The sequence below is a fragment of the Neofelis nebulosa genome, chromosome 9, assembly GCF_028018385.1.
Source record: "Neofelis nebulosa isolate mNeoNeb1 chromosome 9, mNeoNeb1.pri, whole genome shotgun sequence".
Classification (NCBI taxonomy): domain Eukaryota; kingdom Metazoa; phylum Chordata; class Mammalia; order Carnivora; family Felidae; genus Neofelis; species Neofelis nebulosa.
Window position 1 is genome coordinate 24936793 of NC_080790.1, and position 26062 is coordinate 24962854.

At 39.8% G+C, this 26062-nt stretch overlaps 1 protein-coding gene across 7 annotated transcripts in view; it reads left to right on the top strand.

The window, feature by feature from the left end:
- Window positions 1-26062, top strand: part of LCLAT1 (lysocardiolipin acyltransferase 1) — a 184910-nt gene that overhangs the window by 154787 nt on the left and 4061 nt on the right. The gene's annotated exons all lie outside the window — the stretch shown is intronic.

The following is a 26062-nucleotide window of genomic DNA, read 5'->3' on the forward strand; positions in this document are numbered from 1 at the left end:
AATCTGTTGTATTCCAGTTTACAACAGGTTTTACCGGCCAAGACAAACCATCCTCTCCTCCCCTATCTCATGATGTGTTTTAAAATTAGAGCATTCTATGGCAGTCAGGATTGACCTTTAAATTCTACTTCAAAAATTTGTTAGCTCTTCCTTTCTTTTTTTTCTTTTAATTTTTTTTAAATGTTTATTTTTGAGAGCATGAGAGAGAGAGAGTGCAAGCAGGGGGATGGGGAGAAGGAGGGAGGGAGGAAGGAAGGGAGGGAGGGAGACAGACAGAATCCAAAGCAGGCTCTAGGCTCTGAGCTGTCAGCACAGTGCCCAACGCAGGGCTCAAACCCACAAGCCAGGAGATCATGACCTGAGCTGAAGTCAGACGCTTAACCGACTGAGCTACCCAGGCGCCCCTGTTAGCGCTTCTTTTCTAAATATGCTATTATTTGAATGGGTAGGGTAGCTAGTTGAAAGACTTGTGGGCTGTGTTATTTTAAAGGGCCTGATTGATTTGTATTTTTTAGTGTCTGTTAACTATTTAAGAATACTTTTATTACTTGATAAAGACCTTGGGTTGAGATGACTGAGTTAGTCATACCTCTCAGTTTATGAGGATATTATCATTGCTTTTGGGAAAAGCTTCTCTTTTGTCTTACTGTTATTTATTCCACTTTATCCCTGTACCCTACTCCCATTTCTTCCTCATTCCATGGGCGACCATTCTGATATATTTAATTTGTATCTTTTGCTTTACAGTGTACCTGTAAAACTTGTTTTACATACCTATATTTTTTAAGCTTATATAAATAGGACGGTTCTATATCTCATTCTGTTTTCTTGCTCTTTAATTTAACATTTTGCTTTTAAAATACATTCATGTTGTTATGTGCTTATCTAATCCTTCGCTTCTGACTTGGCCTTCTTCTCCATGGTATGTCCTTTGCACAACTCATTTATGAGAATCCCAAAGGTGGATTCCCAGGTAGCCCCCAATTCTCACCATCACAGGAGCATTGTAGGGAGTATCTTCTAAAGGCTCTCTTAGATGCCCATGTGGGAATTTCTTTAGGGATAGATGCCCAGGAGTAGAATTGCTGAGTCCTAGGCCTGGGTGACCTTAATTTGACTAGCTCCAAATTGACTAACCTAATTGGTTACTCTTCCCTGAACTTCCACTGGCAAGCCACGAGGGTGCCTATCTCCTCTCACTCCTCCCAACATTTGGTATTATCCAGCTTTCTACTTTTTGCCAGTTGAATATATATATAAAGTGGGTACCCTGTTGTTTTGATTTGCTTTTATCAGATCGGAAAGGATTTTCATGTGCCTGGTAGGTCTCTGGGTTTTCTCTTTTATGTTTATAATTTGTTTTTGTATTGAGATTACCATAGTGACTTACTGATTTGTACTAATTTTTATGTGCTAGATATTTAATCCCATGTTCAGTTTTAGACATTTCAAATATGTTCTTCAATGACATATGCATTAAACAGAAATTCTTAATGTAATCAAAATCATTTTTTACCTTAAAATTTATGCTCTTGAAATTTAAGAAAACCTTCCTTGCTTCTTATTAGAAAAACAGCCTCTGTTGTCTGTTAATTATAGAACTACCTTTTACATTTAGTTTTTATCCATCTGGAATCCTCCTTTGTTGTTGGTGAGGTCCCAGTTTTATTTTTCTCCAACACCATGTATTAAGCCATCAGTCATTCCGCCATTGCTTTGTGGGGTCACCTGTGCTGTAGAAGTTCCCGTTCATCCATCAGAATGGCTTTGAACTCTATTCTGTTGCATTAGTTTGTCTTTTTAAAAGAGATATCTGGTGTGTGTTTTTCCCTAACTCAATTCTTTTAGAATGTATTTCCCATATTAAAGACCCTGTTTCTTCTCAATTTCAAGCAACTAGTTTATGCACATATTAAACTAGAATACATGGTTTACACATTTCAGCTCAGTGATCTTGTCCTTCTCTCAACCCATGATACTCTTTTTCTGTTACACTCACTTCACTTCTGTTAAAATTTTGCATTAACTTTTATTTCCTGTGTTATTACTTAACCTTTCACGTTTATATTTTATATTTTAATTAGATTATAAACATAAAAAAGCACGGATTTCTTCTCTGTCTTTGAACCTATGGTAGCTGTAGCTAACATAGGATTTATGATCACCATCGTAACTGGGACTTAGCACTTACTGGACCTTTCATCAGTACTTTTGATTTGACAGATGTGTGTCTCCCTAAAAGAACTCTAAGCATAGAAGGGCAACAACTGACTTATGAAGGACATAATACAAATATACAGTGTCTACATGCACTAATTCAACATAGCCATATCTTGTGTGGCAGGATTTTTTTCACCATTAGACTTTGTTACATCTCAATCTCTCCATATTAAAAAAAGTTTTAATTTACCAATTCTTTTTTCTTCCCCCCTTTATTTTTAGTAATTACATTTTATTTAGTTTTCTTTAATGAACCGAGTGGTGGTAAATAAATCATGTGCAAGGGAGAGCAATATATTATAATTAGGATTCCATTATCATTTAATTAGGCATTCCATTATTGAATTGGTGTCTCTGGCTTCTCCTGGTCTCTGACTAATCCTGAAACAAATTCTTCTTTGTGGACAAATACTAGCTTGTAATAATTAGAGTATTCATCTAAGCTAAGGCTTTTCATTAAATCTCTTTCTGATTAAGATAGCTCCCCAAGTACAGACTGATTTAATTTAATGTGATTTATCCACTTGTGTATCAAGGTCTGGTAGAAATTGTTTTTAACACCAGAAGATTAGGAATATTAAAATCATCTTGATATTCACAGATCTCTCAAGTATTTAAGGCCTTGCTATTTGAATTGTTCTGTCCACCAGGTCTGATGCCCCTGCTAAATTCTAGTGGATCACAAGTGCTGGAATGGGCCACCACTGAAAATAGTACACTGATTCTATTTCATATCAAAATACTGGGCTTAGAGTTAGGACACTGTTGTATTCCTCAGGTTTGGAAATCAGTTTTCATTCCAGTTAGCTGGTTCAACATATCAAATGTGCCTTTTCTGTTTTACCAGAACTTCACTGTTTACTAGAAACAAGCAGACCATCTATAAATATCCTTAATTAAGGGCCTCCATGAACATGAATGCAACTATTTTTTTTTTTTTAACTACTTGGGACTCCTTCTTGCTTCCTTACCTTTTACCTTTCTTCTGCTTTTCCTCTGTTTTTCAATGATGAACATTTAATAGATATTAAATATTGAATTTAATTTTGTTTGGGGTCAGTTTACTTCTTTGTTAACCATTTCTCTTCAACATTCCCCCATACTTTATTATGGGATCTGTCTACTTCCTTCTTAACTATTTTCCTCCCACATTCCCCCATACTTCATTGAAGTCTAACCTGACCACTCAGTCTTATACTTTTAGCCTTTTTCTTCTGACTCCTGTGTTCAGCTTATTTTTGGTTTTTCAGTCCTTCCTCCTTTCCTATTGTGTGACCAGAAGCAAGCCTGCATTTTTGTCTGCATGTGAATAGGACTACAGCTACGTGAACTAATCAGATGAAGCCAAAACATATCTAATCTGTTACCAAAAAAAGATTCTGAAAATACTCTTTTGTGATATCAAGAAAGTCCATTATGAAGCAAACTAAATTTGTTCCAATCATAATTTCACTCCAGTTTTTGGAAATCCTAGGGAAAGGGGAGAGTGTGTGTGTGTGTGTGTGTGTGTGTGTGTGTGCGCGCGCGCACGCGCGTCCACATTCTCAGTGGAGGTGAGAGGGAGTGCCATGAGAGGAAAAGAAAGGCATTCTGTATCCTGAACTTTCTGAGGTCCCATTCGCAGCCTGTCCCTTCAGGCCTCAGCTTCCTGAGAGTGGCTCATCCTTCCCTTCCAACTACCCTCTGCCCCAGTGAGCTATTCTCCATTTGAACACAGTGGCACAGAGAACCCATCCAGTCGGGCTGGGGTGCTTGGAGTCAGGACTGGAAACTGAGGGGTCTTAGACTGAGTCCAGTAAGATTCTTCACAGGTCGGCATGGTTTGAAAGGCTCTAAGCAGCTCAGCAGCAGCGAAAGGTGCTTGTCTGAGTGAGCAGAGGGAGGTGGTTGATGAACCGTGTAGCAGACAGACCACATGAACCCACAGGATGCTAAACTGTAAGTGATGACATACTGTGGTCATTGACAAAGAAACCCCCCCCCCCATAAGCGATCAAAGTAGAAACGGGGTTGCCATGCAAGTACGGCACCAAGTACTAGTTTCAGAGGAACGTCTGGGCTGATAGAATTGCCAGCTCTGAGAGTTTTTCAAGCTGGTAAGAACCCATGTGGCTCATGGACAGAAATTAAAACCCAGCACAGTAGAGAATTACAAGGCTTTCTTTGGGGAGGTTGGTGCTTCTATTTCAAGACGTATTTTTGAGAATTGATTAGGAAACAAATACTTCCACAGTAATAGCTCAATTAAGGAAGAGGCTGCATTCCAGCATGCTTAACGAAACATCTTCTGTTATCAGAGAGAAATGATGCAGAAAGCACTCAGCACTGCATTCTGAATCTCAGGAAACAATTTCAGCTTAAAAAAAAAAGCATATATTTAACATTATCAAATATGCCATCAACTAGAAAATATCCATCTGGGAGTTTGAAGGTAGTGGGAGAGGGCGGATATCAAACTCACTCTGCTCTCCAAACGTGCAACAGGCATCTGTCCACACTGGATAGGTTAGATCGCTAGCACCTATCCTTGTGGCTCCCTGTAGAAATCCTGCAGTTGGCTCCCTTGACCTAGTGTTACCACACACCTGACCTTGACTTCCCAATAGATCACTGTAATTATCCCAGGTTGCCCACTAACTCATAGAGAACTCAGGAACACCAGTGCTTGTGACAGTACGAGAGCAGTGATCACACAAATAGGCATAGAGGATGGCAGGAGCAGAGTGTCTGATGTTCACAGATGAACAGAAGCATACATTCTCGTCTTCCTTCTCTCCTGTGGTTTGGAGGACCATTGAGCACAAGGACTCTCTGGTGGCGGTCTCACAGCGCCTCTCTCTCCAGCAGGCTGTGAGTCAGGGCTGTATTCTCAGGGGCTCCTCCATGCATAAATACACCAGAGAGGGAAGCTCAGCTCAGTTTCTCTTTTTCAGCTTATTCAGCTTATTCGGCGAGCAGTATTTACCGAGCACATTGAGGAATCACCAGGGAAGGTCAGTGAATAGACAAAAATTACTACCCTGTGGCACTTTTAGCAGGAGAAAAAGACAGTAAACAAGTAAAATACGTGGTACGTCAGAGGATGATAAAGCCTGTAGAGCAAAGTAAATCCAGAATGAGGGAAGCCTGCCATTTTAAATAGGGTACTTGGGCCTCCCCGAAAAGGTAAATTTGACAGAAGAACATCTCAGGTACAGAAACAGCACAGGTCCCGAGATGGGAGTATGCCTGGTGTACTCAAAGAAGGACCCAAAACTCTGTGTGGCTCAAGCAGAGTGAGCCAGGGGCATGATATTCGTAAATGAGGACAGAAAGGTAATAGGCTTCCAGATAACACACAGCTTTATGGAGCGTGAAGTGTGGGAAGGACTCTGGTCTTCTGTCTCGGTGGGTGGTCTGCCTGTTGGGGTGAGGGGACAAATGAGGGTGTTACAGTGCAGTGACTAACATTAAAAGGATTACTCCGTTTTCTCCTGTTAGGGTGAAAAAGTCTATAGGGGGGAAGGTGGGCAAACAGGGAAACCAATTAGAAGGGTATTTGCAATAATCCAGGTGAGAGAGGGGGGCTTAAGGTAAAATCAGTGAGGTGATAAGAACTGGCTGGATCCTGGTTATCTTTTAAGGTAGAACAGGCAGGACATTCTGACCCATTGGGTGTGGAGCTTACGAACAGATGAAACATCGTTGGCTGCGAGGTTATTGGCCTGAACTGGAGGAAGGACAGTTTGGCCTTTGAGGCAAAAAAATGTGGGAAGCACAGCTTTGGGGGAAAAGACCAGGAAGAAGTTAGTTTAGACGATGTTAGACTTGAGGTACTAATTAGACATATAAAAGGAGATGTGAAGTTAAGAGTCAAATATGTGAGTCTGCAAGGGCAGGAGACAGGCTGATGATACAGATTTGAGAGGCATTAGCACACATTTGGAATTTAAAGCTCCAAGACTGGATGAGGTCACCTAGGGAAGGAATGCAGAGAAAGAAGAGTAAAACCCAAGTCTGGAGGAGCTCCAGTATTTAGAGATCAGCCTGCAAAGGAGACTTAAGAGTGACCGGTGAGGCCGGAAAAGCACCAAGAGTAATGTGGGCGGGAAGCCAAGTAAAAAGGTCTTTCAAGGAGGGAGGGACTTATTGGATCTCGTTCTACGAAGGTCACCAGTGACCTTGATGGGAATGGTTTTGGTAGAGTGATGACAGCAGGATTCAAGAGAGAAATGAGAGAGGAGGATTGAAGACAGTATAAACAAGTTTAGCTGTGTAGGCAAGCAGAGAAATGAGTGGTAGCTGGAAGGAGATGGGCATCAAGTGAATGATGGGAGAATGATGGGAGAACTTATGAGCATGTTAATGAGCTAATGATGAGCAAGAAGGGGGAGGGGACTGACTGATTAAAGGTGGAATTGATGTAGGAGAGAGGGGAGATTGCTGGAGCAGAATCATCAAGTAGACAAGAGGGGAGAAGATCGAGCACATAGGGGAAGGCATTGGCTGTCAACACAAGTGTGTACAGATCATCCATACAAAGCAGAGAAGGCAAAGTAAGTACGTGGACTTACGTGCCCACTTAGGTGGGGAGATGGAGTGGTAAGAGCCTGTGGAAGTTTCTTATTTATTTCCTGGGAGAAACAGGAGGAGAATGAGAGATGGTGAGGAAGTAGTGAAGCTTTAAGAGAAAAGCAAAGGCATGAAGCACTCAAATCTGGGCCGATGGGACACAGAATGGACTACAGAGATACATAGGATTGCCAAACAGCACTGAGGGCCCACTTCTGTGTAACAATCCGGAATCTACCAAGGACTCCCACTCGTCTCCGTTCCCAACCAAAAAATCAAATAAAATAACGCCCACCAAAACATATACCCATCTAATAAGCTCAAATGAATTTCTGGGCAAAGGAGAGTCAGCAAACTCAGAAACCTTTAGCAGCGAGAGTGGTACCATAAATGGGTGAAGTGAAAGGAGATAAACCTTCAGAACTGGGCCTTCCAGTTCACTTGCGTTGATTTGCTTTGTGGAGGTGTGGTGGAGAATTTTTACCAGGAAAAGAATGAGAACTTCTATGTCAGGAGGACAAAATCAGATTACTTTATGGTAAAGTCTCAAGACTGATTGAATGGTTAAGACTTCTTGAAATCCACTCATAACAAAATATTAAGCAGTCATTGATCACCTGTATAAAGGACTGAAGGGAGACCTTTCCCTGTGTACCAGAGGTGGAGGGGGCACTGGGTTACAGAGCAGGTGTGCCCTCCACAGTCTGCCCAGGCCTGATCTACAGCCACCAGGCAAGAGTCAGCAAAGCTATGCAAGGTCATTTTGACACAAGTGTCCTGCTGTGTGCACAGCTGAGAGAGAATGCTGCCATTGAGTTGCTGTGGGGTGTGAAAGGATTGTCCTTTTGAGTGGTGGGGGAGGGAGGATCTGCCAGGGGAGGGGGAAGGTTAGAGGGGGTATGTAGAACTAGTTCCCAAATGTTTTGTAAGTTTCTGTGTCATAGCATTAAAAGCAGAAGTACATACTCCCAAATCTGAAGAGATTAGATGCTGTACTGTTACTCTAATATTGAAGGGCCCAAGGATGGAGGGGTGGGTGGGTGTGTGTGTGTGTGTTTGCTTCATTTGATAAACCTGCCACTGTGGTAATCTAATGAATTAGAAATATCTGCTCCTAAAAAATATTGATCTCAAGACACATTGTCTTCTGTTTATCTTGTTATCTTTATTATTTTCTTTGTCAATCCTAATTGAATTATCTGACTTTTTCAGGAGCACATTGATTTGATCTTTTTCCTTTCTAGATAGCAGCAAGAAAACATGTTAGGTATTATTTGTTGACCTGAAAGAAATTATGATAGTAGAAATTTTAAAACATCGGGTTGTATTTAGAGTAATCTTTTAATTAGGAAATTATATCTTGCATTAGCCAGGAAATGTTGCAAAACAATAATGCAGAGCATATGGATATGTTAATGCTCATTTGAATGAATAGGAAAATGTTCTGCATTCCACAAAATGCTAATACCAAAAAAGTCATTAAAAATTAGTACATGAAAATAAATTTTGGATTTGTTTCAAGGTTTAAATACTTTGTTTTCTAACCTTTTGGTTAGAATCCAACCAGCCAATATTAAAGCTCCGTTTAGACTTTAGCAGATATTACAAATTTGGGATATATTATCACTTTAAGTATTTTTTAGGGCACATATTTGAAAAGCTTTAAAAAAATAACAGCTTTTAGAGGTACAATTTACTTGCTGTAAAACACAAGTATGTTTTAAGTGTACAAATTAGATGTATTAGATAAATGCAGTCACATAACTACATTATAGTACAAATTTAGAACATTCCATCACCCCCAAAATTTCTTTCATATGCCCCCCCAGCCGCCTTTGCACTCAGACATCTCCCCTGAATTACAGTTGCTAGCAACTGCTTATTTACTGTCACTATGGTTTTGGCTTTTCTAGATTTTTATAGAAGTGGAATTAAGTAGTATGTAGTCTCCTGTGTCGGCCTCTTTCAGCATTTATCAGTTTATTCCTTTTTATGGCTGAGTAGTATTCTGCTGTATGGAATATACCACAGTTTGTTTACCCACTCATAGGTTGACAGACATTTGGGTTGGCTTCCAGTTTTAGAATATACTATAAAAAATTGAGATGAGCATTTGTGTATAAGCATTTGTGTGGGCTTCTGTTTCCTTGGCAGATACCTATGAGTATGGTTGCTGGGCCACTGCCAAACTCCCTTCAAAGCGGTTGTGCTCTCACATCCCCATCAGCAGTGTTGGAAAATTCCAGTTGTTTGGTGCCCTCACCAAAACCCCATGAAAGCCTTTTAAATTCTGACCATTCTAATAAATGTACAATGTATCTTACCTTGCAGTGCTTATCTTATTGTGGTTTTAGTTTGTATTTCCCTAATAACTAAAGATGTTTAAGTCGTGTTTCTTGGACTTATGTGCCTTTCCTATATCTTCTTTGGAGATGTGTCAAATCCAGTCTTTTTACCCATTCCTAAAAATCACATTGTCTTACTATATTGTAAGACTTCTTTATATATTTTGCATAGAAGTCTTTTCTCATATATACAGTTCGCAGATATTTTCTTCCAGTCTGTGGCTTGCCTTTTCATTTCCTTAAGGTTGTCTTCTGAAGAGCCCAAGTGTTTAATTTGATGAAGGAGGGTTTCTCCATTTCTTAATTTTAGGTTGTTATTCTTGTCCTAAGAAATTGTTGCTTACCTCAAGTCACAAAGATTTTCTGTTTTTTCTTACAGAAATGTTATAGTTTTAGCCTTTCCACTTAGGCCGGTCATGCATTTTGAGTTGATTTTTGCATATGGTGTGAGGTAAGCATCCGATTTGTTTGCCTTTGCATGTAGACATCCACTTGTTCCAGCACCATTTGTTGAGAAGACCATCTTTTCTCCATTGAGTCACCCAGGCAACTTTGTTGAAAATGAAGTTGTCTGTATGTGGCTCTGTTCCTGGACTCTGCTTTTGCACTGATGTATACATCTAGCCTTCTTCCAGTCCCTCACTGAACCGTTATAGTGAGTCCAGACATAGGTTAGTGGAAGGCTTCCAGCTTTGTTCTTGTTTTTCAAAATTGTTTTGTTATTCTAGTTCTTTTGCAGATCTTTATAACGTTTAGAATCAGTTAATTTACACAAAGCATACTAGGAGTTTTAATGGAGATTGCTTTGAATCTATAGGTCAGTGTGGAGGAGAAATATCTTAATAGTCCATCTTCTAGTATCTCTCCAATTGCTTAGGCCTTTTTCATTTCTGTTAGCAATGTTTTAGTTTGCAGTCTTGCACATATTTTGTTAAGCTTATTTCCAGGTGTTTCATATTTTTCATATATTTAAATGGTATTCTTTAGAATTTGAATTTCCAGTTGTTAATTGCTAGTATGTACAAGTAACTTTTTATGTTGAACTTGTATCCTGGAACTTTGCTAACTCCACTTATTCCAGCAACCTTTTTTGTAGATTCCTAAAGATACTGTACAGTCTTTTATATTGCTTTGAATAAAGATAGTTTTACTTTTTCCTTTTCAATCTCTGTGCCTTTTTCTGCCTATTGCAGTGATTAGGCATTGCATACCATGTGTGTCATATTAAGTGCTATCATATTAATGTAGGATGGGTATATGCTTTGGTGTTACTTCAGATATGTGGAATGAGAGACCAGGAATATTCTACCTAATAACTTGGGTTAATTTTTCAAACAGCTCTCCCTACCCCTTGTTGAGCCTATCTGTGCTGGTGAGCTTCTAGCTAGGTCTGGGAAAAAAGGTGAGAACCACTGGTTTTTATCATACATTAAAACTTTAGGTCTTTACATACTGCTTATAAACACGGGAATGTAAAAAACCCAAACCCACTATGAAGTATAGCCTCAGCTGAGTGAATACTGGTGTGGGGAAGTGGTAATAGGTTACTGTACCACATGGCTCTAAGACTCTGGCCATAGCTTTCTCCTTAACCTTAGGGTGCAGACCACCAGATTTCAGCGCCCCCTGCCATCAATCAGGAAGCCTCTAGTATGTGTCTGCCATTTCCCTCGCTCATGGTCAGCAGCCCCATCCCCATTGTCCCACTGATGCAGATTTCTACAAATAGGACACTTTGTATTCTAGCACTAATAAGACTTTACTCATGTACCCTTCAAAAACATTCCCGCCCTCATCCTGGTGTATGAAGGTAGTGGGATTAACTGAGGAAGTAGGCTGAGTTAGAAGGCAGGCCGGCTGCCGTCTACAGTCTAGCCGAGCACCTAACAGCCTCATCTCAGTCCTTAATGACATCTACCAAGATGCCAAGACCCTATTTCGAAATCAGGTCACATTTGAAGTTCCAGTAGAAGTGAGCTTTCAGGAAGACACTACTCATCCCACTACATATACTTATTTGCTTCCCTCATACATTGTTACTCTCCCAGTTTAAATTTCAGGATTGGTAGTTACATATCCAGATGTTGACTTTCCATATGTCTGTAACTAAATGTTTTTAAGTGTATTTATTTTGAGAGAGAGAGAATGAGCAGGGGAGGGGCAGAGAGAGAGAGAGAGAGAGAGAGAGAGAGAGAGAGAGAGAGGGGAAGAGAATCCCAAGCAGGCTCCATGCTGTCAGCGCTGAGACTGATGCAGGGCTCAATCCTACAAACCACAAGATCATGATCTGAGCCAAAATCGGATGCCCAGCCTACTGAGCCACCCAGGCGCTCCTATAACTAAATTTTATTTATTTTTATTTTTTTTGAAGTATAGTTGCCACATAATGTTATGTTAGTTTCAGGTGTACAATAGTGATTTGACAGTTCCATACATTACGCTGTGCTCACCACAGGTGTAGCTACCAGCTGTCACCATATAGCGCTATGACAGTACCATTGATATTCCAGTATATTCAGTATCCAGTACCAGTATATTCCCTATGCCATACCTTATATTCCCATGACTTAGTTCATTTCACACCTGAAAGCCTGTATCAGCCAATCCCCTTCCCCCATTTTGCCCATCCTTGATCCCCCTCCCCGATAATCATGAGTTCTATATTTTTAGGTCTGTTGCTTTTTTATTTGTTTTGTTTTTTAGATTCCACATATAAGTGAAATTATGTCTTTCTTTGACTTATTTCACTTAGCATAATACACTCCAGGTCCATCCTTGTCATGAATGGCAAGATCCTTTTTTTTTTTTTTTTTTTATGGTTGAGTAATCTCTCTCTCTCACGCATGCGCGCGCACACACACACACACACACACACACACACTATATCTTTATCCATTCGTCTATTGATGAACATTTAGGTTACTTCCATATCTTGGCTCTTGTAAGTGATAATACAGTAAACATAGGAGTGTGCATATCTTTTAAAAACTAGCATTTTCACTTTCTTTGGGTAAATACCCAGTAGTGGAATTACTGAATCATGTTATTATTACTTTCAAGTTTTTGAAGAACCTTCATACTGTTTTCCACAGTGGCTGTACCAATTTACATTCTCACCAGCAGAGCATGGTGTTCCTTTTTCTCCACATCCTCACCAACACTGGTCGTTTCTTGTGTTTTTTATTTTAACCATTCTGACAGGTGTGTGAGGTGATAACTCATTGCAGTTTTGACATTTCCCTCATGAGGAATGTGTTTATAACGAACTTTAAACAGAAAGTTTAAAGTTATTATTCCAATGATTGATTTTATGCCAATTCATAGGAGTTGATCCTTAGCGGGGAGCCCTTTTCTCTGTCTACATCCTGTGTCCTGATGACTGTTTTCAAAGAAAGAAACTGCTCCTTAATAAACGGTACTTTAGTGGCCCCCAGTCCTGATTCCACTCCTCTGCGGCTCAAATGGAATATAGTCACTTACTAAACAAGTGGGCTAGATTATCAGCCCTGGCCTCTGCTTTCTGATGAAACTGGACAAAATTTACTAGAAAATAAACTCACCCTTAATTCTCCTCCCCATCCCCAGTCTCCATTGATTCTTTGGAGAGTATTCCTTTGAGAAATAGGTCAACACTAAGGAAGTTCTTGTTGAAGTTTGGGGAATATTTAGAAGAATCTTTGATCCTGTCTACTCTAAGGCATAAAATACAAAGAAGGAACATTGTTATATGGAATATTCCCTTCCTCATGTCAACAGTTGAGTCTAGAGTCTACGGGATGCAAACAAATGAGTTTTCTGCCTGGCAGGGCAGTTATTCAAAACTAAGAATTATGAGTCTATAGGTGTAGACTGCCACTTGGATGGTATTCTGATCAAAAGGCTTAGGACTATTTGGGTTCATGTCTGATTCTGTGTTATGTTAACCATTTGTCTTTGAGATTCATCCACATATAATTTTTAAAAGAAATAAAGAAGTACAAAAAGGAAAACAACATGCAAAAAGAAAAATGTAACCTCTTGTGGCCGGAAGTATCAAAATGGTATACGATGTTGTTATCAGTAGGTCTGCTCTGTTCTTTGAGACACATCCTCTGACCTACGTAAACTTGATTTGGTTTTTCTTATTGTTTTAAACTTCAAAAGATGCTCCATATACTATATAAGAAAAGAGCCTGCTGTTCTTTTGCCATCTTGGAAGCACCTGAGACTTTTGTCCTTTGGTTGAGCTACACACAGCCTGATTCTTTATCCTCTCAGTAAAAAAGAAGCTACAGTCCTGTCAGATTATCCCTTCATCCCATGGTGGCACCCTTTGCACAAATGAAGAACTGGACATAAGACGACCTGCATTTGAGAGTTCGTCATTTGAAGTTTGGAGTGGTCCCCCGGATTGATCCATTTTCTTCACCACCACCACCTCACTTTGTACTCTGCCTTACAGGACTCATTAAAACAAAATACAAACACAAGAAAGAACAAATTATGACTAGTTTGAATAAAGAACTCAAGGCTATAAAGTATTTTCCCTGGTGGCATATTTAATTTGGTTGTTTGAGAGAACATCGTATGAGCAGGTGGCGGTGGGATGAAGAAGTGGGAAACAGTCTTCAAAAGAGGCATAGCCCTTCACTCAGAAAGATCTCCCCACATGCCTTCCATCGCCCAGAGGGTCTTGTGGATTAATAAGCCCCTACTGTAGAATGAATGCATACAACTGTGGTTGGATCAGTCCTGGTTGATGGAGAAAGCCTTGTTTTACTGAGATCTCCGAATCTTAGACTGCAGTCAAGCTTACTGAATGGGAATTCAGACTCTTAAATGATTGAAAACAAGGAAATTTAATTCTTAGATCATCCGAGGAGAAAGTGTGTCACAGGGGGTGTGGCACAAGCCTAAGGCAGTTTGATGAGACCTTTGAGGACCCGTGTGGCTCCCCGTGCGGAGCCCAGGGCAAGGATCAAACTCATCTGCAACCAGAGGCCTTCACCTTCTACTTTGTTGCCTTGCTCTTGAAAACAGCAACTTACCCTACACCCCATTAATAATACCCCATATCCTCAGCCAAACTTCCTTTCCCTCTTGGAGGAGAAAAAGATGAAATTGCAGAGAAGACTCTGTAGTCACATTAGGCTTTGCTTTAGGAACTTTTTTTTTTTTTTTTTTTAAGTTGAGCTATACTGTTACTAGCAAAATTTTTTTTTAAGATTTACAAGATTGCAACTTAGATACTCCACTGTATTTTAGATAGCTACCAAAAATGGGTGGAAGGGCCTAGCTTGAGACTGGGTGGGTCCATCAATGAAACATTCTAGGAATGCATAACAATTTTATAGAAGAGGTCATCATTTAGACTTTATATCAAACCATAACAAAGCTCTTACTCAGAACATGTGTGTGATTGTGCTTCAAAGATGGAAATAATAATAGTCCAAGGTTAAAAGGAACTTGAATAGAAACATCAAGACCTTTCATTTGCATAGAATTGGTTTCTTTACATTACTAGACCACCTTTATAAACTGGCTGACAGGTCCTCCTTCTCTGGGTTTTGGTAGCCCTCCAAGAGAAGCATTATTGATTGCAGATGAGGGGCCTGAGGCTCAGGAAGGTTAAGTAACTTGCTCAAGGCCACATGGTTAATAAATCACTGTACCTAGGTATAAAACCAGGTCAGTTTGACTCTGTAGCTCCTGTTTTTAATACGCAGTTCTTAGGAGGTAGAATAGGGTGGCGGAAAGTCTTTGAGTCAAACAGGCAGTTAGTCAAACTAATTGCTGACTAACTGATCTTCAGCAAGTGACTTAACTTCTCTGTGCCTCAGTTTCTACAACTATAAAAGAGGGATGATGTCACAAAGATTGTTAAAGATCGTATTTTAGGGGCTTCTGGGTGGCTCAGTCAGTTAAGCAACCAACTTCTGCTCAGGTCACAATCACACGGTTTGTGGGTTCAAGCCCCACGTTGGGCTCTGTGCTAACAGCTCAGAGCTTGGAGCCTGCTTCAAGTTCTGTGTCTCCCTTTGTCTCTGCCCCTCCCCTGCTTGTGCTCTGTATCTCTCTCTCAAAATAAACAAACATTAAAAATTTGTTTTTAAAAAAGATCCTATTTTAAAGTGACTGTATCCTGTTAAGCTCCACGAGGGCAGAGATCTTCCTTTTGTCCACCAGTGTGACCCCTAAGCCTACAGCTGTGTCTGGCACAGTGAAGATGTGCTCAAAAGAGAGCCTGTTGAATTCAAAATCCTGGCACTTAGTAGTCATTCAATAAATAGTAATATCCCAGAGCTCCTGGATGGCTCAGTCGGTTAAGTGGCCAACTTCATCCCAGGTCATGATCTCCTGGTTCGTGGATTCAAGCCCCGCAGCAGGCTCTGTGCTGACAGCCCAGAGCCTGGAGCCTGCTTCGGATTCTGTGTCTCCCTCTTTCTCTGCCCCTCCCTTGCTCATGCGTGTGCTCTCGCTCTCTCTCAAAAATAAAAACATTTAAAAAATTTTTTTAGAAATAAATAAATAGTAATGTCCCAAATGCATTATTAGTCACCTTCAACCCTAACACCAGAGCGAGGGGACTAAGTAATGTGTGGTCTCTGATCTCATTGAATTTGAAGACCAGCAAATGAGTAGAGGGGATGCATGTGCTGACACTACTGATCTTTTCATCTGTTACTGACGCATGTCTAGCAGTTTGGGAACATCTAAACAACTTTGTAACGACAAATTATATGTCGTCAATGCTCTGGTTTTTCGCACTGCATTTTGATGGTCTTCTCTCAACAGCGTTTTAGCACATATATTTCTTTTCAAGAGTAATGAGCAGAGTTTTAAGTTTTTCAAAGACTAGGCAAAATACGTTCATGTCATCAACACCACCCTCTACAGATAAACAAATGTAAGTGGCCGTTGTGCTTAATAGGTCCTGAGATGAATTTGGAACTCGGATTCTTGTCCCTTTACTTCCTAGCTCATTTTGCTGTTCTGTTCCTGGCTGTCCATTTTTTGCTTTGTAATTTCTACACTATAAAATCCCTGTGATTGAGAAGACGTGGCACCAGAGTATAGCTGCTGGGTTGGCCTGCCTAGAAAATTAGCACCTGTGCCCTTTGGCCTGATCACACAGTAGTGCCAGAATAGTTTGCATTTCTGGTGAAAATAGACTCAATAATGATATTGGATGGCTTTTGAATTGACCACAGAATTTTATCAGGCACGTCTCTAGTATTGCGGTACATTTGCACAAGCACACTCTGCTCTAGTTTGTATATGTGTAAGAGCGATTTTATCATGTGTACATTCCCATAATTCTTTTCATCTCTTCCATATTTATGATGGTTTCCTCTGCTATCTGTAATCTTAAATATGCCTCTCTCTTTTTTACCCTTAATCACATTCATAGAGTTTAGTAGTTTATGGATCTTGTTAAATAACCAGCTTTTGTACTTCTTTATTCTTTCACTATTTCCTAGTTTTCTTTCATTAATTATTGCTTTTTATCTGTAGTAATTTTTTCCACTATATTTCCCTTTGTATTCTCCCCCCCACCCCACTACCCCACTGCCACCACCCAGTTTCCAAGCTTAGTAATTTCTTTCTCTTTTTCCTTTTTCCTCTATAATAATGAAGCATTTATTGTTGACTACAGCCTTCACTATATCCCATTGATTCCATTTTTCATTCTTTTTTAAGGAGTTCATAATTTTCCTTTTGATTTCGTCTTTGATCCAAGGGTTATCTAAAAGTGCTCTGTTAAAGGAGGACATCATATTTTATTTTTTTATGGGATTTTGATGTAAGGATGTGGCTTTTAATATCTTAACTTTTACAAAATGGGTTTAGATCTTCTTATTGCCAAGCAAGTAATCCTATTTATTGGTGTTCCATGGATACACCCCTCTAAAATATTTTTGAAAGACCTATAGACCTATATAATCTTATTAAACCAAATTTATCAATAGTTATTCAGTTCTTTCATGTGATTGGTTATTACTGGAGTGACCTATTATGGAGGACACTGAAGCCTACACTATAATTTTAAATTCCCTTTGCATTTCTCATATTTTCCTTTTAATATTTAACACCTACTTTGGTTCATACAGATGTTTGGCTATTATTTTCTTTAACAAAGAATAAGTTTAATCTTAACCATAGATGCTTAAAAAGATACTTGATAAACCTTAAGCCATTCCTAATAAAAACTAGAACAAAATAGAACTAATAACATACACTAGTGTTTTACCAAAACTCAACAGCAGTGATCTAATGCACTAAAATCCACATCGTAAAGTCAGAACTATCCTTTTTATTAGTAAGTAAATGCTAATGAAGGCACTAAGAAAAGACTACCTTGGGATGCCTGGGGGGCTCAGTCGGTTAAGCCTCTTGACTATTGATTTTCGGCTCATGACCTTAAGGTTGTGAGTTGAGGCAGGCTCTGTGCTGACAGTGCAAAGCCTGCTTGGGATTCTCTCTTTCTTCCTCTCTGTTCCTCCCCCGCTTGTGCTCTCTCAAATAAATAAACTTAAAAAATTAAAGACTACCTTAAAAATGAGAAAGTTGAACATGAAACAGTTTTTGCAGCTGATAGAAAATCTAGAAAGTCAAAAAGAATGTAGAAAAAAGGAAACAATTTAATAAGAAAATTTGTTAAGACGGCTGCATATAAATGTACAGCAAACGATTTCTCTCTAGTAGTAACTGCCTAAAAGCAGAAGTAGGACCACATACTCCATTCATAATCCCAGCAAAAATTCTTCAATTACTTAGGAATAAATTTTAAAAGCCACAGAAGCTGTGTGAAGAAAACTAAAATCTTATGGAAAGACATAAAATAAGTTTTGAACAAATGGAAAAGCACACTTTTTTCTTAGAGAAAAAAAACAATATTAAAGGGTCAGATCTTTCAAAGTTACAATGTAAATATAATGCAAATGCAATTTCTGAAGAAGTTCGGTGGGGGGGGGGGGGGGGGCGGGGAGGGTTGTTATTTTAGAATGGAATTAAATGCTCTCAACTTTACATTGCAAAACAGTTACCAGCAGGAATCAAGTACAGTGTGAAAAAGAAAACAGTCAGATTTGCTTTACCGAAGATAGTCACTAGGGAAATCAATGTGGTCTTGGAACCAGAATAAACACAGCGCAGAAGAGAGGAGGGAGACTACATGTTTATATATTTGAGAGTTTAACATGTGACTGAGTTGGTATTTCCAAACTATAGAGAAAGAGGAGTCATTTAAGATGCTAGAAAAACTGATGTCTACTGAAAGAAAATTAAATTATAAAATTAAATGGAAAAAATGTTTTTCATCTTGCAGAAAAATATAGAATATACATACAGTCTAGGAACAGGGGAGATAAATAGGAATCCAAAAGCTATAATAGAAAAATGAACTTATATAGACACACACACACACACACACAATTATTGGAAAAGTTGCTATAAATGGCATAGATCATGGATTGTGTAAGAATATTTGCAACAAAAAAATGCAGAGGATTAATCCATGATGAAGAAGGAGGTTTGCAAATTTGACTGAAAAAGAGACAAGCAACAGAGGAACTGGCTAAAAGAAACACTGCTTTCACAGAGCAGCAAATCCAACAAAATCAATTCATTGTGGCCAGGGAAACACTAGTGACCAGCTGATGAAACCAGTGTGAAAGATTCACCGCTTAGAATAGAGGGTAGAGTTCTTACAAACCAGAAGATAAACAACTGAATTTTCAAAACAAGTCAAGGATATGACCAGTATATACATCCAATGGACTTTTTTTTTTTTTAATTTTTTTTTTCAACATTTTTTATTTATTTTTGGGACAGAGAGAGACAGAGCATGAACGGGGGAGGGGCAGAGAGAGAGGGAGACACAGAATCGGAAACAGGCTCCAGGCTCCGAGCCATCAGCCCAGAGCCTGACGCGGGGCTCGAACTCACGGACCGCGAGATCGTGACCTGGCTGAAGTCGGACGCTTAACCGACTGCGCCACCCAGGCGCCCTCCAATGGACTTTTTAACCTAATCAAAGACATACAAATTAAAACAAAAATGATACAGTTTGCAACTTAATAAAAGTTATAATACCAAGCATTATAAGTAAAAGTGTGAAAAGCACGATCCTACATTTCTCGGGTTTTAGCTGAACATTGTAGAGGTCAGTTACCCATATTTAGCAAAAAGTGTTAAGGTGTTCATATTCTTTGATCCAGCAATTTACTGGAATTTATTCTAGAAAATCATCATCATTAGTTATATAATGATCAATTTAAATGTAGTTTATGTGGGAACACCTTAAATATATGAAAAACAAAGGAATTTTTAAGATTTCTACACAAGCAAATATTATGCACCCATAAAATGACATCTTAGAAAATCTTTAATGGCACGAATGGAAAAATGAATGAAAAAACAAGTTATGAAACAGTATGTATAGTATGGTCCTATTTGTTAAATGTTTACAGATCTCTTTTTTCAGGACATACATTTTATATACTTATGTATGTATATGTCTGTATGTATGTGAGTCTGTCCTCACCAAGTATACACTATTCTTATCTTGCCTTAAATCATCTATTAATACACCAATGTTGTAAATTGTGGAAAATGTCAACATGTTTTCATTCTATCTAGAAAATGAAACTTGTTTTAAAGACTCAGAGAAGCAGTGTCTATTGGACAACAGATTGTCAAAACTGAAAAGATTTCAAACATTTATACAAAACACCAAAGCTGAACAGATTCAGGATAGCAATGTGAAAATATAGGTCCCTGAAATTATCTCTAGGAACCAAATTCAGTTTAGATAAGCAAAATTGTTCACAAATACACAATTTTTAATTTCACCTTTCCAGGTGAAAGTTGATTTTTTAAAAATATTTATTTTGAGAGAGAGAAAGTGTGTGTGTGTTGAACGGGGGTGGACCGGAGAGAGAATTCAAAGCCAACTCAGCACAGAGCCCGTCATGGGGCTGGAACTCACGAACTGTGAGATCATGACCCAAGCTGAAATCAGGAATCAGACACTTAGCAGACTGAGCCACCCAGGTGCCCCTAAAATAGTTGATTTTTAAGTATAGGATGGTTCTTTCTTAGAAAAAGAGGAGGTACTAATTTTGATTTCTAAGAAAGTAAAAGCAAGATGGGGCAGGTCAATAATGCTAGAGCACTGACCATCACCTTCTAATTCTGAATGCCAGCAGAGGATTAATATCTACACTTCCCTGAGAATGTCTAAGGATGAGTTGGTAGAGATGGAGAGAAATGTGTATCCAAAGGGGAATTAGGGCCTCCCTCTAGAGCCAAGGTCAGTCTCCTCAACGGTTTTGCTTCTGTGCTATGGGAGAGGCGTGACTGCAATCAGAGGATAAACCACAAGGTGTGCTAGAGCCCACTTGGAACCTCTCCCAGAGGAAGAGGAAGTCTAGAGGAAGGAAGGAAGGAAGGAAGGTCGAGGGTAGCGGCCTAAACCTAAACTCCCTTCAGGTGCTCTAAGTGGTCACTGCACCTGGAGGAATAGTGACAGGAATCTGAGCAGATCCCACAGGCCAGGACCTTCTCTGAGCACTTTACAGGTCTTACGTAGTGGATCCTCACAAAACCCTAGGAGGGTAGGCACTGTTATTATCTGCACACACAGAGGAGGCTTATGGTTAACAAGCTAAGGCCAGAGAGCTGGTGAGACGTAGGATCAGAAGCTGCCTGCCTCTCTCTACTTTTCATTCCTTAAGTAACTACTCAACTTATACAAAAGCAAAATGAATAATGTTCTCAGTGGGAGGTAGTATTTTCTGTAAGAAAATGGTACTGAGTCCCAATGCCACTTAATTTTCAGTGGGTTTGTGCATGCCCTTTTATTTTGAAGCTGAAAGTTGTCTTATTAGTGTTTTTAGTCTAAGTCTATCTAAATCTGTTCAAAGCCATTCTTCAAAGTGTTCTGACTAGTGCCAATTTGTCACGCTCATTATTAGCCATGTACTATTATATGTCAGTGTTAAAGTGCCACAGTGAATGATTGTCGAGTTACTAAATCCAACTTTTATCATCTTGGAGTAATTTTTTTTTTAATCTGGAAAACAGTGCACAAAACCAGCAGCCTCAGCATTTTAACACAAATGCATCTTAGATGACAAGCTACTTTATTTAAAAGTCTCCAATATAGGGGCACCTGGGTGGCTCAGTCGGTTAAGCGGCCGACTTCAGCTCAGGTCATGATCTCGCGGTCTGTGAGTTCGAGCCCCCCGTCAGGCTCTGTGCTGACAGCTCAGAGCCTGGAGCCTGTTTCAGATTCTGTGTCTCCCTCTCTCTGACCTTCCCCCATTCATGCTCTGTCTCTGTCTCAAAAATAAACGTTAAAAAAAATTTTTTTAATAAAAAAATAAAAAAAAATAAAAGTCTCCAATATATATAGATTTATGGATTTAGATCTGAGTAATAGAATATAGGCTTATATGTATTTTTTTCATTTTTTTTTTTAAGTTTATTCATTTTTGAGAGAGAGACAGGGCCTGAGTGGAGGAAGAGCAGAAAGAGAGAAACACAGAATGTGAAGCTCTGAGGTGTCAGCACAGAGCCCGACGTGAGGCTCGAATTCACAGATTGCAAGATCATTACCCAAGATGAAGTCAGATGCTTAACTGACTGAGCCACCCTGGTGTTCCAGCTGACATGTGTTTTTAATTTTTAAAAAAGTATTAAGGTGAAATCCAAAATAGATTGTACTTTTGTATATTCTCCATGTATTTTAAAGTAGAATGGGGAAAGAATAAAGTTGATAACTGAAATTTCAGACCATCTTGGGTTAAAAAAAAAGTTTGTATTTCTGTTGTTCTGCCACTGAACTGTATAGATGGATGTGTTCTTCAGCAGCTATGGGCAGACCAGGATTTCTTCACCCAACTCTTTCATTTGAAACATAAACTTGTCTCACTCCCAGTGAGCTTTTCATATTGAATAGGACTCTTGTAATCATCATGGGCTCAACTTGACATGCTTGGAGACACTCCCTGCTGCATATTACATTTATAAATTCCAGTCATATCTTTTAAACCTCTGTTGGTTACTTAAACCTGACTGATGTATTAAATATTCCCTCAGTCTCAGCCTTAGACTAAAAATTAAGATTTGAAGTACTAAGTGTCCTGTTCTTCCAGGAGAGGAAAAGAAACATTTATGGGCCCACATGAGTGTGGTTGCTCTAACAGAGTAGTAGCTTTACATAATGATAATAATAATAATAATAATAATAATAATAATAATAAAGTTTGAAACTTTCCAGAAGACACAGTATCAGCAACAGAACAGATTATTTTCTAAGAGCCATATAGACAGATGACAGGTGGCTAGATAGTTGAGATTACAACTCTAGATGCTATCTAAAAAGCAGTGAGATCTTTTAAAAATGGATATTACTGATAGCAGCCATCTTAATTTGCATATTTTAAAGTATGTTGTTTTCATACCAAAAGCTTTAAAGGCCTTATAAATCCTTTGCACTTGAAGGAACTTAATCTATTATTGCATTATTTTAGCCCTATTACAAGCTGATACATGTAATGAAGGCACATTTCAACTTTTGAATATGCATTTTGTTATTGTCACTTTGGAACGAAGCATGCCCCTCGAGTCTGCTAACCCTCACCTGTTACCTTCTGGGAGGAAGCTAACAGGTCCAGTAGTAATGGCTCCTCTAGGCTTAGAAGCCAGGAGGTCTTGATAGGGTGTCAGTGAAAAGTAAGCTCCTCTATTAGCGATAAAGGGTTGTGTGTGGCTCTGGGTTATCTGGAGACAAGAAACTTACTATAAAGTTTACGAAGTATCAAGATACCTCAGGGTGTAAAAGCCTTTCTCCATCTCCTCTCTTGCTCTGGCTTTAATGGGTTTCTGAGTCTCTGTGATTCTTTTTTTTAATTTTTTTTTAATGTTTATTTTTATTTTTGAGACAGAGAGAGAGCACGAACGGGGGAGGGACAGAGAGAGAGGGAGACACAGAATCGGAAGCAGGCTCCAGGCTCTGAGCCATCAGCCCAGAGCCCGACACGGGGCTTGAACTCACGGACCGCGAGATTGTGACCTGAGCTGAAGTCGGACACTTAACCGACTGAGCCACCCAGGTGCCCCTGAGTCTCTGTGATTCTTAAGGATCCAGTGTAGCTAAAGGGAAATGAGAAACAAGGTATAAGCCGGCTCTTCTCCCTTCCCCAGTTCTCCTGCTCACTCAATGTTAGCAGCTAACATTTATTGAGTATTTACTATGTATACTTTTGACCCTATTTTTGTGTTTTTATATGTATTAGCTCATTTAATGCTCTCAACAACCCTGTGAAGTAGTTTGTAGATACAGAAACTAAGCTACAGAGACAAGTAATTTAGTCAGTAAGGGGCAGAGCTAGGATTTGAACCCAAATGGTCTCCTTCCACAGCTCTCCGTGCTCTACACAGCAGGGTTTCTAGAATTTTTCACTTAGGAACATTTCTGTAAGTGCTACCAACACAGTCTTAAAACTTGCCGTTTGTACAGTGAACAGACAGGTGTTTGCATACACGCCCTTCTCTACAGGTTGCCCAGAAGAAATAGAAAGCAAGGGCACTTTAGTTTCTTACTAGTATGGCCTGTCCTTTTGATACCAGTTTGTGAGCATGAAGGGCCACCTGTGGAAGGAAGGCGGGCTCGTAGGGGCCCCCTGCTCAGGAGGAGCCCTGTGGTTTGGGGTGACTGAGGATGGTGGCAGCTGCTGGGGGAGGCCGTGGATGAGTGAGGCTGAGGAGACTGGCAACCTTTTCAGGGCAGGGTGTGGGCAGGTGAAGCAGAAATGTTGACTGATTGCAGGGGAGTTTTGAAAGTAAGTGAAATGTGCACCTGGTTCTGAATAAGAGGCTAAGCGGCATGACGAGTGACAAAATGTGTCCTGTTATTTTCCCGTAGTAAGATGAAGTGGACCCCCCGCTGGAGTCCAAAAGGGTCAGCCTCGCCTTTTTTTGTAGGCGTTCTGATCCAACTCCACCAGAGCCGTCCTGCGCGGGCCTTCCGTCGCCCTCCGCTCTCCTATCAACAATGCTCAGCATCCCTAAAACACTGTCCTCCAATTTTGAATCTAAGCCTTGTTGACATAGGTATTTTCATTTTCTAGACCACAGTCCTAATTAAGGGCTGATTATATCTATCAGACACTTAGGAAACCAGACTGCAAGCCAGTCCTTATCCTGAAGTAAATCACAGAGTAAAGGAGACAGTAGACATTTACAGAAGACCTAATCATTAAAAAAGCAAGGAGAACAACCTCTAATAGTAAGGTCAATGGGAAGGGTAAACATGGTGAGTTAAGGTGGGAAGTTGCTTTGTGTCTTGTTCATATTGGGGTAAAACTTAAATGCTATGAAGTGCATGGGTCTTAAATGCACACAGTTGGGTATATTCCACACCCTAATCAAGATCCAGAGTGTTTTGGCCACCTAGAACACTTCCTTGTGCTCCTTGCCGATCAGTTCTCACCCCTGTGGCAGCCACTGTTTGGATTTCTATTCCCACAGATTAATTTTGCCTGCATCATACATTTCTGTAATGAATCAAAGCCCAGATCCAAGGGCTCTCACTGAAGAGGGCATGGTATGGAAGAAAGCAACATTCAGAGATTGTGCACCAACATGCTGTGTGCATTGGGCAAAAAGCTTAACCTCTCTGGCCCTTGTATACAGGATTCAAGTAGGCGATCCTCATGTTTCTTTAAGGATTTACTACTCCTGCTTACATTTCTAATCTCAGAGACACCACCATCCACTCAGTACCCTGAGCCAGAACACAGGAGCTCATTCCACCTTATCCTCCCACATCCAGTTGACCTCTCTTATCGTGTCAGTTCTCTTGTAATTTTTTTAGACATGTCACTTCCTTTGGCCCCTACCTCACTGTCATTTCTTGCCTTGTCATGACCATCAAATTACGCTTACTACCTCTCTTGCCCGTGGTCCTCTCCACACCATTCTTGTCACTGCCCCCAAGGTAATCATTGCCAAAATGAAACACATTCTCATCCCTTCTCTGTTGATAATCATTAAGTGCTTCTCCACCATCTAAGGTGCTTCTCTGTCGCTTACAGAATGGAGTTCACATTCTCAAGTTTGACAGTTGAAGGCCTTTACCAGATGCCTCCAGTGTACTTGTGAGCCCCTTAGCCCCACTATGCTCTCTGGGCCCACTGCACCTGCCTGGCCAGCTCCCTCCCCTCCTTCCCCTCCCCTATTAGGGCACTGTTTATGCAGCTGTCTCCCTGATTCTCTTATGAACTCTTGAGTGAGATTAGAGATTATGTTCTCTCTCTCTCTCTCTCTCTCTCTCTCTCTCTCCAGCATCTGGCATGTGACTTTGCTAAAAACACTTAACCCCAAAGTAATTAATCAGGAGACTGCTAAGGATGATGGTGTCGTGGCAGGGTCTTACTTGGACTTCAAGCTGATATGGTTTTAAAAAATAGAAAAATCACATAAAAAATGTTAAAAATTAAAAAAATTAAAAATCATATGGAAGTTTTCATGCGTTTCTGACCACTTCACTAAGTCTAATTCTGAGTGTTTCTTTCCAGTACTATCATAGCAATAATGAGTTAAAGGTAAGAAATTCTGTGTTTTTATTTGGAGAGAAGCTCTATCAATAAGGTATCAAAGCAGTGACTCCCCCTGGTATAAAAGGGCTAATCCTTTTATTTCTACCTCAAACCTGACTTAATGTGCTCATCCATTTAGTTCTAGAATGACAGGTTACTCTTTCTGTGAAGATAATTTCTTTCTAACGGTTTTGGTGGTGATTAGCAAACAGATAAAAGACTAAAAATGACGGGTAAATTTATTGACCCAAATGCCTAGAAACACCAGTATTTAAATAGCCCTTTTTGTTCACCGTGGCTTTCTCTGTCCCAATTCCACCCCCCACCCCCACCCCCGTTTTTGGTTCTGCCTTGTGGTTT